Source organism: Solea solea, chromosome 1 (genome assembly GCF_958295425.1).
Source record: "Solea solea chromosome 1, fSolSol10.1, whole genome shotgun sequence".
NCBI classification, from domain to species: Eukaryota; Metazoa; Chordata; class Actinopteri; order Pleuronectiformes; family Soleidae; genus Solea; species Solea solea.
The window spans coordinates 6,931,868-6,950,925 of NC_081134.1; the positions used below are offsets into that span (position 1 = coordinate 6,931,868).

The 19,058-nt window shown below is 42.5% G+C and overlaps 1 protein-coding gene across 2 annotated transcripts in view; it reads right to left on the reverse strand.

Moving 5' to 3' along the window:
• Nucleotides 1-14,183, reverse strand: part of dab1b (DAB adaptor protein 1b) — a 48,874-nt gene extending 34,691 nt beyond the window's left edge. Inside the window, exon 1 of one of the 2 annotated variants that reach the window (XM_058630705.1) lies at nt 13,698-14,183. The gene's annotated coding sequence lies outside the window, so the exon portion shown is untranslated. The remainder of the gene's footprint in view (nt 1-13,697) is intronic. The other variant, XM_058630713.1, reaches the window with a different exon arrangement.
• Nucleotides 14,184-19,058: the final 4,875 nt, after the last annotated feature.

The window sequence follows — 19,058 nt, forward strand, 5'->3', positions numbered from 1 at the left end:
ACTGTACTCTCCATCAGCTCTTATCACAGACTCGCGATCAAGGAAAAGGTCGTCTCATGTGGCCTTACAAGTGGCTGATAGCCCTCGAATCTAAGATAAGGTTAATTTGCTTTTGTTGGACTAATTAGATTCCTGACAAGCAAGTGGTTGACTGGCATGTGGGTCTTTGGAGTAATCCTGCAATCTATTAACACTTCTGACAGATATGATTCACTGGGTTAATCATGTCACACGCAGTCTTAATACTTGGTTATGTCATTAAAAAAAGGCAATTAACACCATACCCACATTTCCACTGGTTGTTCTGCACTCTAGTGTTCTTTTTTCTTTCTTTTTTTACCCCTGTGTCACATGCACGTCAAATATGACGCCAAGGACAGGAACCACAACCAGTCTGATAAAGAAAAAAAAACTCCATCTCTGTCCGTGATACTGTTATGGTTTGAAATAAAGGATACCAAGTGGGGCTGGATGATTTTGAATAAATATCTAATTATTTTGACAGAAATTGCGATTGAGATATGATTCCTGATATCAGAGGGAATGGTCATTTTTACATCATTCTTACGATTATAAAGTTGTAGTATAGGCCGTATTGCGATAGTCGTTCAGCCCTAATACTGAGCACTATCCTAAATTAGCTAAAGTAAGAATCACTACAAACGTTAATCCTAACGGCCATGCTAATGGCTATGCTACATGCATTCTTGTGTTTAAATGGAAATGGCACATCACTGGCAATAATCAAACAGACTCAGAATAAGTTAGCATATTGACCTGGGTCACATCCTCAGTTTAACCAGTTTCATACCAATTTAACACACATTCCCACTGCTAAATTAACATTTTTCTTATTTAACAGCTTAGTTTGGCATATTTAATATGCTAACATTCAATAATTGGCACTGCTTACACAATGTGTAGCTGAGGCTAATCTGAATTCACGGGCGTTTTAGTGACATTTTGACCTGAGGGCGATCGATGAAGAGTTAAGTCATCACCATAGAGAAGTGAGACTCACCTGAAGGGGAATACGAAAGACTTGACATTTCAGGGAAACAAAAACAGGATCATTACGCTTTCATCCTGAACAAGAAATTTGGTCCAGACCGAAATATCAAAGTGTTCGCCACAGAAAACCATCTGTATCACTTCACTGCTGCTGTGGCTAAAAACACACTTTTTTTTAGGAGCAATAAAAGTCAAATGGATGCCCTTAGGAGAGTATGTGATGAAACATACATCGCATATTACTAAGCTCTCTCTCAGAAAGTACAAATATGAAATAACATTAACATGAAGGAGCCAAAAAATATGGATAACTACACTGCATTGACATAGTGCTATAAACTAAATGATTCCTTTTGATTTTTGCACTGAGGCAGAACAGAAATATAGGGTAGCCAAGAAGTGAAGAACCTCCCTTTCTTTTTCTCCTTTCCACTGCCTCCTTGGCCTTCCAGGGGGAACCGATAGCCTCTGAGCTCAGGCTGTTCAGCCATAGCCCATTAGTTCACCTCATTCTGACAAGATGGAGGGCCTCTGACAATGGAACAGTCAAGTGTGCAATAGGGGAGGAAGGAGGAAGAATTCTGGCATCTGAAGCACTCCCATTTACTTTTGGGGAGAAGAAAAGAGAGGTCCCATTGCTTCAGGTTCAGCAGCCACAGCTGGTACACTGAATCCTGCGTTGCCACACAGTTGCTTTGCTGTGCAGATTTACGTCCGTAAACTCCTCAGCGCTGCACTCTGTAAGGCGTGGCTCCAGCATGGCCGGGCATGGCAAGTAGGAGGGCAGTGAGGATCTGCTCTTTGAAGTGCTCCTATACATTATCCCTTTTTACTCACTCAGCTGCAGGATAATGGCACAATTTAAATGGGAGGGCATAGACGGGACTGGGATGTGTTTGAGTGGGTATCTCTTTAAGCTGCCTATGTGTAAGAAATGTATCACCTTAAGTCATAAAATGACCATGATGTGTCATCAAACTGAGACCGAGGGAACATGTTAGACTTAAACACTGGCTTCATTGATAGTAATGGTGCGGCCAGGATATTCACTATTTCAAATGTCATTTTCACTAGTTTGGTGGTTTGGTCTGTTGCGTCACCCTTTGCCAAACACCCAGTAGCATAGCTCGTAGCATAACAAGCCTCACTACCTGCTCTAAAAAGCATCCGGACGAGAGTAGAAGGAAAATTTAGGGTCTGCAGTGGACATGTGTTAACATCTAAGCCGTGTTTTCACGGCATGGAGCGGTCGGGTTTGGTACTGTACAGTACGGTTTGTATGACTTTACGGTCAGGGTAGCTCCACCCACTCCAGTCAGCTGATTGGACAACAGAAAAATGCCACTCCCACTAGTATGACATCACTCTACGCAGCCATTGGGCACGGCCTAAACCCGCCTACCAGGTTAAGATACTGTTCTCAGTCGAAACGCAACCATCATTTTACAATAACCCCTTTAATGGTCCCGTTAGCAAAATGTGGGGGGTTTTTTATGTGTACAGTCTTCTGTCAGCTCTGCAGCTATCATTTTTGAACCACCATGTTTTTACAGTATCACATAATGGTTAAAAAAAACCCTCAACATCTGATGACTGAACTGAAGGCCACGTGTACACATATACACTCAGAGGGGAAGAGTAAGGTGAGGGATACTCCGGTGAAACGTGCAACTTCACCAGTAAATGTGCCTGAATTTGAAACCCCGTCCCTTTTAGCCTGAAATACATGACATAAAAGAACAAATATGCTCACGTTGGCACAGCAGAGATCTCAAGATGCAAATATTAATGGGGGTTTATTTTGGAAGTTGGCTGCTTGTACGTGCCTGACAGACATATTGAGACTAATAAAGTGTCACTCGCTCTCTGTGGAAGTTGTAAACAATAGCAGGAAAACAAGACCGGCTCCATTTCTTCTTTTATTCATATATTTCCACCCACCACTAAATGGCAGGTCTGGAAGGCAGCGTGAGACTGCTGGACTCCTCTCGGGACAATTAATTGGTGGAGGCGAGTCTCCAAAACGGCTCCTCTGATGTTCCTCTGTTGAGTCTTTAATTCACTGCTGATTTGGTGTGTTGTTGTGCTGCGTCTCAGTGTCTGAACAGTGTGTTAAAAACAGGCTATTTACCACATTTGGTGAGAGAAGAGAACCGGGCAGTCCTCAGAAGGCCTGGTTGAGCACTATTATCTCACAGCCAATCCTCTTTACCTCCACTCTTTGTGATTTATCATTTATAGTCTTTTACATCAACAACAAAACAACCCTCTCTTTCAACTCTATGTATCTATTATCTTTTGTTTCTCCCGTTCTCCCCTGTCCTCTTCTTTTCTTGGTCGCCTCTTTGTAACATGATGTCTGTTTGTGAAAAGAGGTTGAATCACGCTTTATTTTGCTGCCATTTCCTCCCATGCCTCCCTTTGTTAGCTACAACAGAAGAGTGGACGCCGTGGAGTGATCATTGCGGAGAGTAATTAATGAAACAATCTGTTTTTTGTTTTTTTTTCCCTCTCTTTCAGACAAATAAATAGCCAAAAGGTGTCCTCTTTAATTGCACATGGGTCAGTTGAGATGTGTATAATTGTGTGTATATTTGTATCATTAAAATGTTCAAGCAGCCTCTTTGTGAGCATTGACGTTGGTTGTGCCGTAGGAGACACAGATTTGTTTTGGTTGTTCTGCGCTGGCTACATGACAAGACAAAGATCCAGGGGAAACTAAGATAAAAGTTGTCAAGATCAAAATTACTGAGCACTGAGAGTCTGCATTAATGAAGCTGAAGGGAAGCACCAATCTGACATCTTTTGGGGTTTTTCCTCTTAACATCACACCGACCCATTGATGTTGACGTGACGTGACACGTCACATGCTCGCAGTGATGGTCGTAGTTCCACTTAATGGACATGAGAAAGCAGCGTGACATTGTTTGGAATAACTTAAAATCAAGATTTAGAAAGCAGTACTGACTGTAATGCACTTATCTATTGTATAATATCACGGCAGCAGATAATGTGAAAACTGTTGTTCCATTGACGGATGAAGAGTTTGAAATGGTGCAAGATTTTTGGAATTTAAGGGGTCAGGGACACAAATGTGGAACAAATTTTGATAAAGTAACCTTGCTTCTGTTTTTTATTTTTTACACATCCTGCAGTTAAACATTATGGACTTAAAAAGAGATGCTCTTCTGCCTGATTTTCTTCCTCATTGCTAATTTACTTGTTACGGTTCAACACAATCCACATTTTGCAGTGTTTGATATATGAGACTGTAGCATTAGGGGAGTGACATTATATACAAACACAATTTTGGTTTTGTTTGACAACTTTAAAAGTCTCTTGTAACTTAAACAGTTTTTAAAAAATAACTTAGCTTTTGTAAACCCCTTAATTAGCGGCCTTGTGATTTTCAGGCTGTCGATATAGTTTCCAACAAAGAACTTTTAACTATCGCGTCTAATCGCCTGAGGGCGTCTTTGTTGTCGCTCCACTTCTCCTCACTGTGAACAAGCCCCTTGAAAAACTGTCGTTTAAAAGACGCTTCAACGCTGCGCGCACGCACACGAGCAGTGTATTCCCTGAACACAATACAATAAGTGTGGGTGTAATTAGTGAGTCTCCCACCACACCTCAACGTCTCTCATTAATCTCACATGAGTGATTAGGCTGCCACGACGTATGGAACCACGGGAGGTGTGAAACTGGGTGTGAAACTGTTATCTCGTATGTTATCGCACTCTGGAGACCGGCAGGATTAAACCATGCCAGGAACAGTCCATTGGCAGCTAATCATGCCGCTAATGATAAGTGAAATATGCAACTGACTCAGAACAATGGCGACACAAGGTCACGATCTCACACAGATCGCTGAGAGACAGAGGCGGAGCCGCATGCCGTCTCTCCGAGGAGCTGCCTCCTCGGTAGTTTATGTTGTTTTGTATAAACCCTGGAGCACGGGCCCCGGCACAAGCCTGAGTGAAACCTTCTGAGTATGACACTTGACGGCTGATTAGAGCAAAACATCATTGTAGACTCCAGCTGTGATGCTCTGATGAGAAGTGATCTAAAAGGGGTCTCGTCAGAAGGCGTCATGCTGACCGCTGGTGCTGTGCCAGATGCTTCACGCTCATCACAACTCCACATCACAAAACACAGAATCTGTTTCCTGCAGGCACGTTTTAATTAAAAAAGAAGGTACCGAGCAACAGATTAGATCAACGGCAGCGTCTCTGCCTGCGCAGAAAAAGTGTCCTCAGCTATTAACAGCACATTATTCAGCCTGCATTTTCATTACGTGCCACATTTAACAGTCATGGAGATATATATAGGCTTCTCTCACAGATATTATAATAAATGTGATATAAGAATGATGCATTAGAATGTATGGTTTTCTCAAGGGGGGTCAGCAACATGACATGTTGACCCATGTTGACCTGTGGGCCCCAGGTTCACTGTTTAACATTCAAATATCAATAATATGCTTGTATCGTCGCAAAATCTCCAGTCAGTGCCTTGTAGAGGCTCTCGCATTTGTGTATGTCAGCGTATGTCGTGTGTTACGTAGTCTTAAATAAATCTATATGTGCTCAAATTGCCACAGACCAGTGGTCGTCGAACATCCGCAGCTGAAAATCTTCACCCATTCACACAATTTTTGTTTTTAAAACCGTGATTAACAACCAAGGAAGTGACTGTAATAAAAAAGTGATTTTTCTGCAAAACAAAGGTCAGCATGATAATATCAGCAAGCACTTGTTTATTTTCCCTCCATAGTTTTACCCTGAGTGACTCTCCAGTCGCAGCATTAACACCACAGACTTATTACTCCCTCTTCAGTGTCTCGCAAACGTTTTTCTTCCTAAGGGTGTGCTAAAGGGTGGCTTAAGCCCTGCTCTGGGTTCATTTGTAATTTAGTTTTTTTTTTTTTGGTTCATTTTCTACACAAATGACTGCGAAGACACGTAATCTTTTTTTCTATTTTCACAGTTTCTTCATGAGTGTTTAAGGCAGTTAACATGTGGCTAAGCAGCTTGGATCAAAAAATGACACCGATGCTAATTTGTTTTGGTTTCTAGTTGACGAGGGCTAAGGGAAGAATGTTATAAATGTCTATTTTTTACATGACATTTTTTTTTAGGAGGCTAAAGTGCTTAAAGTAATGTGTGGGTTTGGCTAAATGTGTTTCTCTTTCTTCCAATTAGGAGTCTAGAAAATATTTACTCTTAGACGATTCTGGTGTTTGGCAAAAGCGACAGTTCTGGATCTTTTTATTACACTGTGTGAAGAATTTAATATAAAAATACATTAAATATTTAATGAAAATTGACTTTACGACATCCTTCTTTTCCTCCACCATGTTGGTCAAATGAAGCTAGCACAGTCACAATCTGCTGACTTCATCTAATTTGGTTTTACACTTCATAAAAACCTACACAACTACACAATCTTTTTCTTTTTTTTTTTTACGATGTATTGTGCGCACTGGAGTGAATCAAGTTCTGTTGTCATTGCATGTTGAATTACTCAAAACTATAAATAATCCAAACAGGGGGAAAGTGCTCTAAGTGCAATAAGGAAAAAACACACACATGAATGAGTGGTGTATGAAATCACATGAGAATGGAGCCTGATAGTTCCTGTGGGCTGAACTAAACGTTCCATTTACCTCTGGGGTTTTGTAAAAGTACTCCCGTAAAGGAGATGTAGTCGAAACTATTCAAATGAACTGTCAGTTGAAGGAAAAACCTTGCGAAACTCATACGTGGTAACATATTATTCTACAAAGCAGCACAAACAGGAAAAAAGCACGCACAAATGCATCCAAAGCTACTACAGTGCCTCCTGCTGCCAGCCTGCCACACTATTATCATCATCAGCCACATGCCGAGCTGCTGTCCTGCCTGTGGGGAATAGGGTTGTAGAACGGACCAAGGGATACAACCAGAGGACCTCACCACTCAAAGGTGATGAATGCTCGGCTGCTTATGGAGCCTCCTGCGGAGCATCTGTGAGAGCAGATGAATGGGGAGGAGAGGCTGACAAATTGGGTCACACGGATGCGCCATTTCTGGGTAATGCGGTGAAAATGCTGGAGGAGTGCAGCTGGCCCCGGTTGCACGTGCCTACAACTGGGGCAGAGATTCTCTAACCTGACGCGATTTCCTTTCTCTCTGGTGCTCCTGGTGTTATTGTTCGGTCTGTCACACTTTTCAATTGGCAACAACGTCCTCCGATTCTTCATTTTTGCATCCATCCCTCCGTTATCTACTGCAACCCTTTAACTTAAACACAACACTGACAAGTAGCGAATTTACACAAACGATGCATTCACACAAACACCGTGTGGCTTTTAAATTAAGCTGTAGTGCGTCACTTTTAAATCTAAACAAATGTCTGCTGCATTCAGACCATGGTCAGGTGAGTTCACACGATTCTGCTCCACAGGACTCTTTGTGTGACTCTCTCTCTCTGAGTGTGTTTGTGGCGACGTTCCTGCACAGTGGGACACAACTGAGGAGGCCAGGTGGAAGAAGCAATACAGTGCAAGTAAAGCATATGTACATACATATGTATATACATATACACACATATATATATATGTGTGTGTATATGTATATATATATATATATATATATATATATATATATATATATGTGCCCATGAGTCTCCTCCACGCTCTCACATTACAATAAACGTAAAACTAAACGTTTTAAGCAAAGCAATATTATCAAAAAACAAAACAATCTATAATAAACAAACAACCCACTAAGAGCCAAAACATTAAGTCATCCGTGACAGAAGATGTCTTGAAGATTTCGTCTTGTTGCTTTTATATTAAAATCATTTTTCATAGTTTCTACACATGGGGGCGTACAAATCAATGTATCCAATCAAACGGGTTTTGAGGTTTCCCCATCTGCACCTGACTAAATAGCTGGCTACAGCTGAGGGATATCAAGGGTCAGAGATGAGCGGTTAGATTGATTGAGACTGATGAGGAAAAGCAGACTCATGTTCTTTAGAGACGTGGGATCCCAAAGCTACATCTAATCTTTAGCCATTCAATCTTTTTATCTGCATGATTTGATTGAATCCATGAAAAACTTTGTGTATTTGCTTGAAAATACACAAGGTAAACCTGCTGATTCACTGTTTCGTTTGTAAGGTCACCTGAGCTGAATTTCCTTAATGTCGTCGTCGTCATGCTTTAGTGAAAGGTTTCAGTCGTCTCCATGGTAACCTACCCACTACCTTCCAACCAAAGCTTTCCATCACATCACATCATTCCCAACAGTTTATCCCTCCGTACACTTGCATATTTGTGTCTGTATTTGTGCATTTTTATGAATGTTTATGTTTTATGAATGAAGAAAGAACAACAGGGAGAGTATGCTTTGGTCTGACAAACTCATTATGACAGTGTTCACGACGGTAATATCCTGGTGTGTGACGTGAAAGGGAAGTGTTGATTGACACTTTGTGAATTGTTGATCGATTTTGAATTAGGTTTTAAACCCACCCGCGTCTCCAGTATCAAATTAGTATTAGATTGATATATATAGACTATTGATATAAAAAAAAAAGTGTCTAAACACTAAGTGTAAATTGCAGCGGACAGTGTACCTGCATCCGATGCCACGTCACACAGCTGCAGTTTGCTGTGTTCGTACGGCTCTTGTTCTCCGTTCCGTTTATTACTCAACTCTAATCTCATTAATTTGAGGTTGTGAGATGAGGTGGAGGGGGAGAAGAGGAAGGGTGGGGGGGGAGGTGCTTTACCTTGGCACAAGCAAGACGACAAACTACATTTGAAGGCGGATAGATCTTGTCGGCAGTGCACGCCGTCTCTTGGCAAGAGAAGTGAAGTCGATATTGAGCAGGGGGGGCGCCTTTCTTACCTCAAAAGATTTACAGTATTTGGAGCTCCAGCCTTGTACTTCAGTAGATGGATGAGTATTTCATACGGTGCCAACTGGCGCACCATGAGTTGAGCTGAAGGTCATTGTGACTCATTTCCAGTTCAGAAGCTGGGTGGCCGTACAGGGAGCTGCTAAATCTCTACTACTTGATTTAAAAAAAAAAAAATGAATAAATAAATATATAAATAAAGGCTGTGGCTCTGTGAAGTGGAGCAGACTGCAGACAGCACCGTGTGCTTACTGTGCGACACACATGTACAGACAGTACACTGCCAAACGTACAGTAGTGGGGAGTGGGTACAGATTGCCATCGAGGCTTGGGGCATATGGCAGGGCGCCCCATGCCTCCCAGTTAATTGAGTCCTAATGAATCATGGGTCTGGCGTGACTACACGTCCCTTGTGAAGGCTGGTGTCATTGATGCATCGAAGACGCCCAGTCGTCCGGAAGCGAAGCGGGCATGCGACGGCGGCTCCGGCCGAACATGGGAGTCGCTGACACTCGACACCGAACACTTCACTCACTTACCAGATGTTACAGGCCAAGGCACAAAGATTATGAGCCGCCCAGCGCCATACAATGGAAGTAATTGTGCGATGGGCTGGCAATTCACTGGCCCATTTGATTCCAGTAACGCTCTCTATAGTGGTAAGGTCGCTGCCTCATTGTCAACTCAACAGGGTCAGTGTGATGAGGGGCATAACTGAGACTGACAATACTTGGAGTCAATGACGCTTGGCTGCTGTTTTTGCAGAATTTATAGACTCATGTGCAATTGAGTAAATTACATGTATGAACTGATGGAATTACTGACAACTGATAACTATACTAAAGGCTTTCATTTCAAACTCAGTAACTTAAAAAATATAAATACTTTCTTCTCATTTCAGCAGATAATTCAATAATACTAATTAAACTGCAGTGTCATACGGAACGGCCCATTTTACTTGCACAATGTGTAAGTGGATATTAGACAGAATTAAAGGAATTCATATGTGACAAGATATGAACCGAGATAAAGTTGCAATTACCAGCCTCATTGAGAAAAGTAAAATTCTTAATAATGTCCTTTATTATGTGTGGGGGAATTTGTGGTTTTAAGAAAGTCCCTATATTAGTGAGCAAATGTTTATTCAATTTATTTTCAGTTTTGTATTTTGCATTATTGTTGATGTTGATTCTAGAAACACAGAAATGATTTCAGGTGACCCATATATAGGTTTTCTAAGGATAAATGATTCTATTGCTTTATGCTAAAAGATGTACGATATCTGGTTTGTGTAATATATACAAAGACCAATACAACAGTTGTGGTTTGATGGGGGTCATGTGCTATGTAGATGTCGCTCCACACATTTCCGTGTTCTATGTCCACAGGGAATTGTTTATACACTCATACAAAAAAGAGGGTCTGCATTGGTGTGGTGTTCCACACCTGCATACCTGATCCCACATTGAATTCCTGAAGGCTTTGCAATCAACACGTATGATCCATGTAGTCAAACTTAGTGAGTGCACTCAGAAGTTCCAGAAAGGGTTTATGGATATTATTATTATATGGATGATGAAGATATAAAGATGCAGAGAGTTAGTTCCTCCAGTTTGGTTTGGGTACAGCAAAAATACAAAATTGCTCCAACCATTTCTTTAAATGGTTTTGCTTTTAAGTTGCTACCGCTCTCCCATTGCACCCTCAACTTCAGATGCACCTGCCATGTTGAATAGACCCAAACACCGCTTATTAAAAGTGATTGCTGGCTGAGGACAATCCACAAGTAAGAATATATTGGAATAGCCACCACTGGTTGGTGAAGTCAAAATGGATGATAAAGTACGGCACAGTGGACACCATCGTAGCAGTAGCCTAATTGTGAATCTCAAGGCTTCAAAATGGGAGTTCAGTTTCTCCTCTACTGGTAGTTTAGACCCCAGTAAGATACGTGCATCACTATCTGAACAACGTCGTCCCCTTTCGTTCAAGTGAGGCAAGCGAGATCACCTCGGACTTCCTCTGCCAGAGGCCACGTCTTCCTTAATGAATAGTCTAAATGCAATAATGTCAGACCACGGGCAAAAGGAGAACTCAGACACAATCGTGGGAGCTCATTAAAACTACTCCTATAAAAGATTTAGGTCGCTCCGGCAATCTTGCGTCTAATGCGGGGAGGGGGCGACATTAATGTCAGTGTAACCTCTGTGCGTTATGCATTATCTCACAGCACTCGTGAAGTCTTAAGGGAGTTCAGGTTGACGTGAAGCCCCCGCAGTATAAGAGGAAACAAAAAGCAAATGTGGTACTACACCAGGCTAGACGACAAAAGGCAAGAAGCACAACAAAAGGGCAAGACAACCCTTAAGATAAAGGAAAACAATGTTCTTGCTTTCTTGCTCTTGTCTCGAGATGACATGAAGATAAAAAAAAATAAATCAAACAATGTTCAATATTTTATGATAATAGTAAAAAAGAAAAAAGAAAAGGAGAATCCACCATGGCCTTAATCGGAGAAGATAGCTTCAATATACACTCACTGCTTTTGCTGTCAGGAGCTAAATTAAGTATCATGATTCCACTGGGAGACTAAACGAAGAAGCCCAAACTGGAGAAGTTACAGTAAGGCTCTTGAGTGGTTTGTTCAGCTCCGTCTTAAGCCCAACAGCTCATACTGGGCTGCAGAGAACTGTCTTGGAAGGACAGCTGGAAATTGCTCTGTGTGTGTGTGTGTGTGTGTGTGTGTGTGCGGCACATGTGTCCTACAATCAAGCCAGTGAGTGCAGCTTAGGATCTGTTGCAGAACATCCTCTGTAAGGAGATTACTAAAGGCATTTTGGCCGACTGGCAGAAGTCGCCAGTGAACTTTGGCACCGGTGTCACAAAGCTAACACACAAGAAAAGGAAACACAAACATGACCTTTTACCGTTTGTCCAAACACGATGTAGGTGAGCCACATTATTTTCACAGCAGCCTGTTTTAGACGTCATGTTTCTGCTTGAACACAGCAAAATAGAGCCAAGGCCACTTCCCACACGCTTTTGCACGAGCAGTCAAGCAGAAAACACAAGGCATTGGACCATACCGACATATGGTCCAATACTGAACTGTACATTCAAACTGGTTATTTTTGGCTCATATTCAGTTTTAGCCAGTGGGGGTTTCAGGGTTTTGAAAGGTTACAACAATGGGAGATGCATGATCGTTCAAAGTGTTGTTCCTGTTCTTGTGCGTATTTCGTAAAGCTTAACTTTCTTTTCTAGGGCAGCATTTCAAATTTGTTTTTTATGTCGATCAATCCGGTCTACTGTTTTCGTGATTATTTAGCGGTTTGTTAGTGTTTCCTAATATGGCGATAGCCTTAATTATGTAGAATTTGCATTTACGAAGCTGAAACCAAAGAACTCGTCTATTATAGTTCATTATGAAGTGGTCAACGGCTGAATCCAATCAGCTCTATATTGTTCCTATTTCTATTAAACTGGGTCATTGTGGATTTTTACATACATGGGCAAAAATAACAAGTGTCTATAAAAAAACTGACTGGATGATAGGGGCTAAAACATTATCAAGATTAAAAAATCATTCAATATAATCATTGGGATAAATGTCAGATCACTACAGTTTGAGTTTTGCTCCGGAGTGAAACTAATTCAACTCTTCCATGGACAGAAAACAAACACAGGGACATTTTGTTCTCACATTTGAGGGGAAAACATTCCCACCAATGATTATAATTGTGTGCTGTGATTGCAACAATATATAGGGACATATAAAACCTTTTAAAACTGACATGTAGGATAGGATATAATATATATGTCCTCCGGAGCAACAATTTCTAATAAAGAAGATCCATAGATGAGCACAAGCAGCACCATGACGCAGTGGCTCACACGCCCAGGCGCATCCACAATTAACAGGATTGTTTAATCCCCACACACAACGCCCTCTGATCTTGAACCAAGAGCAGGAGACTGGTGTGCAGCAGGTCTGTATTCACAGCTTTGAGCCAGACTTTCCTACAGTAGGTTCAGCCGCGCTGCTGCTGCTGCCGCTGCTGCCGCTGTCAGACTCTGCGCCGCTCTGCGCTGTGCTGCGCTGCGCTGATGCGCGCTCCCATCCAAGCGTCCATCCACAACAGGTCCTCAGCCTCCAGAGCAGCCCGCTGAACATTTTCTAACCGTTTGCTGCACAGAAATCAATGCGTTTATCAACACACGCGTCACCAGTCACTCGGCGTCAGAGCCGGTTGAGACGCAAACGCAGTCGTTTGGAGATGATTTACTGCTGTTGCAGCAGGACATGATATTGCCTTCATTTGAATAAATGTGGAGAGGGAGGAGGCGCAGACGTGGTTTTAGTACTACATTTGTAAAGCAACGCAGCCTTTACGTGTGGCTTACGTATAGAAATCATGTCACATCCTCAGTTTGTGCGCAATTCAATATGGGACAGCAGATTATTTGACAGGCGACCGGCGTTTGCTCTGTAAACGAGTCCACGCTCAAATGCATTAAAGCGGCTTCTTCGGTCTCACTCACACGTTGACTTCTAATCTCATTTGTTTCATTCTATTACATTTGCGAGTGTCCGGCTCTGTCATCCATAGCGCACTGTTCCGCAACCCATTTCCATTCAGCTGCAAGCGCATCCTTATCCATAAATCTTGACGTGTGGCTCGAGCCACTGCCTCGCATCTTCAAGCAGCTCTTTAGTTTCTCAGGTGAAAATACAAATGAAAGAGAAGCACACATGTAATAAAAGCAGAGACACTCACCTCTTCTCTCTAGGCGAATGCTGTTCTGTCCCATTTATGCGTTTTAATCCACATCTGTGTCTCCTTCATTTGAGCGCTCTATTTTCCCCCAGTGTGAGTGAGAGAGAAGGGGAGAGAGAGTGAGGCAGAAAGGAGGCAGCGAGTTTAAGAGAAATCCATTTGTTAATTCCAGTTGCAGGACACGCAGGGTGAAATCACACTGTCTCTGCTTGTTCAAAATCCTCACTCTAAGATCCAGTAAAAAAAAAATACAAATCTTTTTCCTCTTTTCTTTTTCTTCTTCTTCTTCTTCTTCTCTCCAGCACTGAAGTTGCCTGGTTACCCCTGTTTCTCATTCAAGGAGGCTGAAGCGCTGCACACAGCGGCCAATCACAGCAGCAGCCGGAGAGATTAACTATTTCTTGGCTCCACTCTTCTAGTTTCAGGCTAAAATGAGGAGAGTGGGCGGGGAAACTGGGCCCCCGGTGACAGAAAAAAAAAAAAATTAAAATGCACAGAGAATAATGGGAGGTTGAGAGGGGGGGGAGATCCGTTAGAGGGAGAATGCGCGGAGGGGGGAGGGGGAAGGGACGAAGGGGATTAAATATTTTCGAAAAATAAAGGATTGAGCAGAGGAGGAGGGACCAGTTGCCACTTCTCGCAAACAACAAAGATGTGATATTACAGCCTTGCAAGGATGTTATGCAAACTGCAGAGGAGCAGTCTCCCTCCTCTCCATCCTCCTCCTCCTCCTGTGGACCATCAGTCTTTAAGGAGCAGAGCTCCGTCTCATTTCTGAACATCCCCAAAAAGCAATCCATCAGGGTAATTGATCTCCCTTCTTTAAGCAGCCACCCGTCAAACCATATAGCCACCCCCTCCTCTCCTCCTCTCCTCCTCCTCTCACTCTTACTCCCTCCCGCCGCTGTCCCACTCTGGTTGCCTCATCATAGGGTGTATTGATTTCAATTTCCCCCTCCAGCCAGGGTGAAAGGTGTGGAGGAGAGAGCCAACTTCAATCACTCTCACACAGAACACGTGGGGGTATAATGACCCCCCACCTTCACACTCTGCCACAGAGGGAGGGGCACTACATCCAGGTCAAGCGCCCCATCACATACACACACGTGCAGGTTTGTGCAGCTATTCTTCTTAGATACGTCATTGATTTGGACAGCCGGAACAAAACATTATCCCTCACCTTAAGCATTAGAGGTTAATGACTGACCCTTACACCTTAACCTCACAACAATTCAAATCTTAGCCCTGAACTTGACCAGTACCTCAAAATGGAGGTTCTGCCACATCAGAATCAGGTCTTGACCCTCAGCCCTCAGACTGGTGTTGAGGATGACGTCCACCAGACTACACTGAAAAACCACCTGGGTACAGATGTGCGCTTCACATCCATAGCAGAAGTTATCTGTGTTCACACCAACGCAAAAAGAAAGTTGTTTTTCGTGTGTTTTGTGTGAATGAGTGATGCAGCCTCTGAGTGAGTGATTGACGTATCACTGGCTTCACTCCATCCCTCAGATTACGAATGAAAACAACAACTACTGCATGTGTCTGTGACTGTAAACTCGTGGTAGGCCTCACACACACACACACACACACACAAACACTAAGCGGCTGATTGACATGTAGCCCTTGGCTTGAGCACGGCTTAATCCGGCTGCATTCACAGATGGACTCGTCTTTCTCTTTTGTCTGGCTTTACCAGCATTGGTGTGTTTATACATTTACACACACACACACACACACACACACACACACACATACAAACAAACTGTACAGGACCAAGTATTTTTGTTGACAGAGGACGGTGGCTGCTGTATTTGCTAATCCCCCTCGTAACATGCACTGTTACCTTGAATTCACACACACAAACAGATTTGCACAGCTATTCTTGATGGGACAATTCATTGACTTTCCTGCTTAACCCACTAATAATTTATGACAGAAACAGGTTAAAAAAAATTACACACACACACACACACACACACACACACAGGCATGGCCTGTTTGGTCATTAAATAAACAAAGGAGGTCAGTGTCAGCAGTGGAATCAGGCAGCTGGGTTCTGTGAGGCGAGAGTTAATCCTAATTTCCGAGGCCCACACACACACACACACACACACACAAAAGTAAGAATTGCAGATGGAGTGATTCATGAGTTTCACACAAACGTGTCACTCTTGTGCCATTTTTCATCCACCTTCACAAGAGCCAGCATTTGTTGTGGCTATGGCGTTGTTGCTGGCGTTTATATTTTATTAGCATAAAATCATTTGATTTTTTTCCCCCTCCCCTCCCGTCCCCTCCCCTCCCCTCTACTCCCTTCCGTTAATCGTATTCCACTTCTGCATTGGCTTTGATTTCAATGTAGATGGAGCTGTGCTGATAAGGAAGGGAACTGCCCGGGAGAAATGAGGCAGAGCGATAAGATAAGGCAAACAGTTCCCCCATCCACACAAACAAAAAAAGACAAAGAGGAGAGTCATCACCCCACATGGTGCCTAATCTCCATTCAATCCCGAGATTAGTGCAGTCAAAATTCATATTGCCGCAGCACTGCCGATGATTAGTCACCTCCGAGAGGAGAGATGCTTAACTTCCTCCCCCCTCTGGAGCATCCTTGGAGAGACGCCTGATCAATAACTAGTTCCTAGTTAGGACGACAGTCTTCTTTCGGGATCGCGACACGACATGTGCTTAAATGGTGGGAAACATAATGCGTGTTACACACTCTGTGCCCGCGTGTCCTGCACTTCATCACAGTGTGCAGAAAAAGCCTCACCGGTGCAGGGGCCTTTCAGCTGTATTCTCGACACATGGAAACAGAGACAGAATGAGCACTGTTTGCTCAGGCTGCTCTGAGTCCTATGCTAATGGACTGTTTAATCAAGTCTGATTGTATTGTCAGAGCAGGGCGTGGGTGATTAGTGTTCAGAGAGGCCTGACGTCGTGGAGAACCATGTGACCCTTGACCAGAACTACTGCGACTCCTGGAAAGTCCCTCTCCTTTTATCAATCTCACCCCAGGCCACTTCATTTCCTGTAGTGTTGCTCATGATAATGTCCTCGGACATAAGGTGGCAAAATAGCACATTCATTATTTTTGTCAAAGGAAATAAACAAATGGTTTCAACCGAACATCATGAGAAGAAGATTGACTCAGGTGTGACAGGCCAATAATGTAAAGATCTGGGTTTGTGTTAAGAATTAAATGGTTCATAATCCTAAAACTGCATCAAAGATTAATAAAAAAAAGTCTAGTTCTTAATAGGACTAAACTAATTTAAAATCTCATTTCAAAAGAGGGCACTACGAAATTCACAAGAGCTACAATATAATGCTTTCTGTTTTGATTGTTCTGGCTTATGAAAGGGTATGAAAATACACGCTTGAAGAAATTCACTGATCACAAACCTCAATTTTGATCTCAACGTTTTGGTTTTCTGGACACTTTTAAGTAGTATGTTTTATTGATATAGCACCTTTCAAAAGGCAATACAATCAGGAAACACAATAAAAAGGAATAACTAAAAGCCTGTTTAAAAAGGAAAGACTTTAGCTGCGAAGGCCAAAAAGAGCGAGAGCATTCCACAGCCGAGGTGCTACTGCTTTAAAGGAGCGATCACCTTGCATCTTGAAATTGGGTTTTTGGGACCACAAGTAACATCTGACCTGCTGACCTCAGACTGTGGGGTCGGGTGTGAAGCTGTAGCAGGTCAGCGATGTAAGGAGGAGTTTGACCATGCAGCGCTCTAAAAGGCTAGGGTCAAGGTTTTAAAATGAATTTTAAAATTGAATGGTAACCTGGTAGCCTGTGGTGGCCCAGCTCATTTATCTAATTTATCTTTTATAATGTAGTTTTATAATGAAACGAAAATTACAATTTAATAATAATTTAGTGCCAATTCACCTGTCCTTATCACTCACCTGTCCTCATCATTCACCTGTCCTTACCTGTCCTCATCATTCACCTGTCCTCAACATTCAGCTGTCCTTACCTGTCCTTATCATTCACCTGTCCTTACCTGTCCCCATCATTCACCTGTCCTTACTTACCCGTCCTCATCATTCACCTGTACTTACCTGTCCTCATCATTCACCTGTCCTAACCTGTCCTCATCATTCACCTGTCCTTACCTGTCTTCATCATTCACCTGTCCTTACCTGTCCTCATCATTCACCTATCCTTACATGTCCTCAACATTCACGTGTCCTTATCTGTCCTCATCATTCACCTGTCCTTACATGTTTTCAACATTCACCTGTCCTTATCTGTCCTCATCATTCACTGCCAAAGTTTCCAGTGCAGTCATACGCTTGTAGAAAAAACAGTTTTTTTTTTAAATGCTTTTATTATGCCACATGTTTATCTTTATTTGTGCCTTTGTGTCCTGATGCTCTGCTGGTGTTGCAACTTGTTAAAAGTTGAAAGCCACAACAACAGCTCATTAATTCTGTGTTGCCACCAGATGTCATATCGTGGTCATAAAGATCCCTAAAACTAAATGTAATCAATGGATACTACTGCTACTGAATGTATAAACACTCATTTGTGAAAACAACACCCTTAATTGGTTCTACATTGAGATGTTTTACTGGATGAACGTGTGAATGCTTCACTCTCTGCTAATGCACGAGGGACTTCATGAATATGTCTGATACAGTGGTATCATCAGCAGTGAACTGGTTTCCATGCGTCTACAACAGAAAACATCCCTGACCAAACATCTGACACATCTGAACTTTACAGGTTTAAAGTTTTCATAGTGCAGTAGAGGGGATACACACAGAGCTGAAGCTTAAGCCCGTGATTTAAGATTTATTAGCTGCCGACACTGAATCAAAGCAGATGGGATAAAGCAAAATGATCAATGGCAGGTGCCAGTTCACATTTTGGGAGGGAAATGTAACAAATTTGAAGCATTAGGTGAATTTTCCTGACGCATTAACACAGTGTGGGTCCATCACAGCTGGACACTACGACTGCTTCAGACATGAAGGGCAGAAAGATTTATTTTCTGCAACTTTTCCTGACACTCCCCCGGTAATATTTCTGGATAATATCTCAAATATAGCAGCGAATAGGCGAGCAAGTGGGCAGGTGTACAGTAAGTATAACCCAAGCGTCAAGCGTTCCAGCTGTTCAGACCCGGACAATCTCCTGCTGCATTTTATGAACAACAAACTGCTAAATGTTCAACGTTCTGAAATTCTAAACACAGCAAATAATACGGACACATTGATGGCACTTATTTGGGATGTGAAAATCAGTCATTTTCTGCCCCTTTCCATATTCTTACGGCCCCCACAACATATTGTCAGCTGACAGCGTAGACTGATGACCGACCAAGTGCATTCTGCATA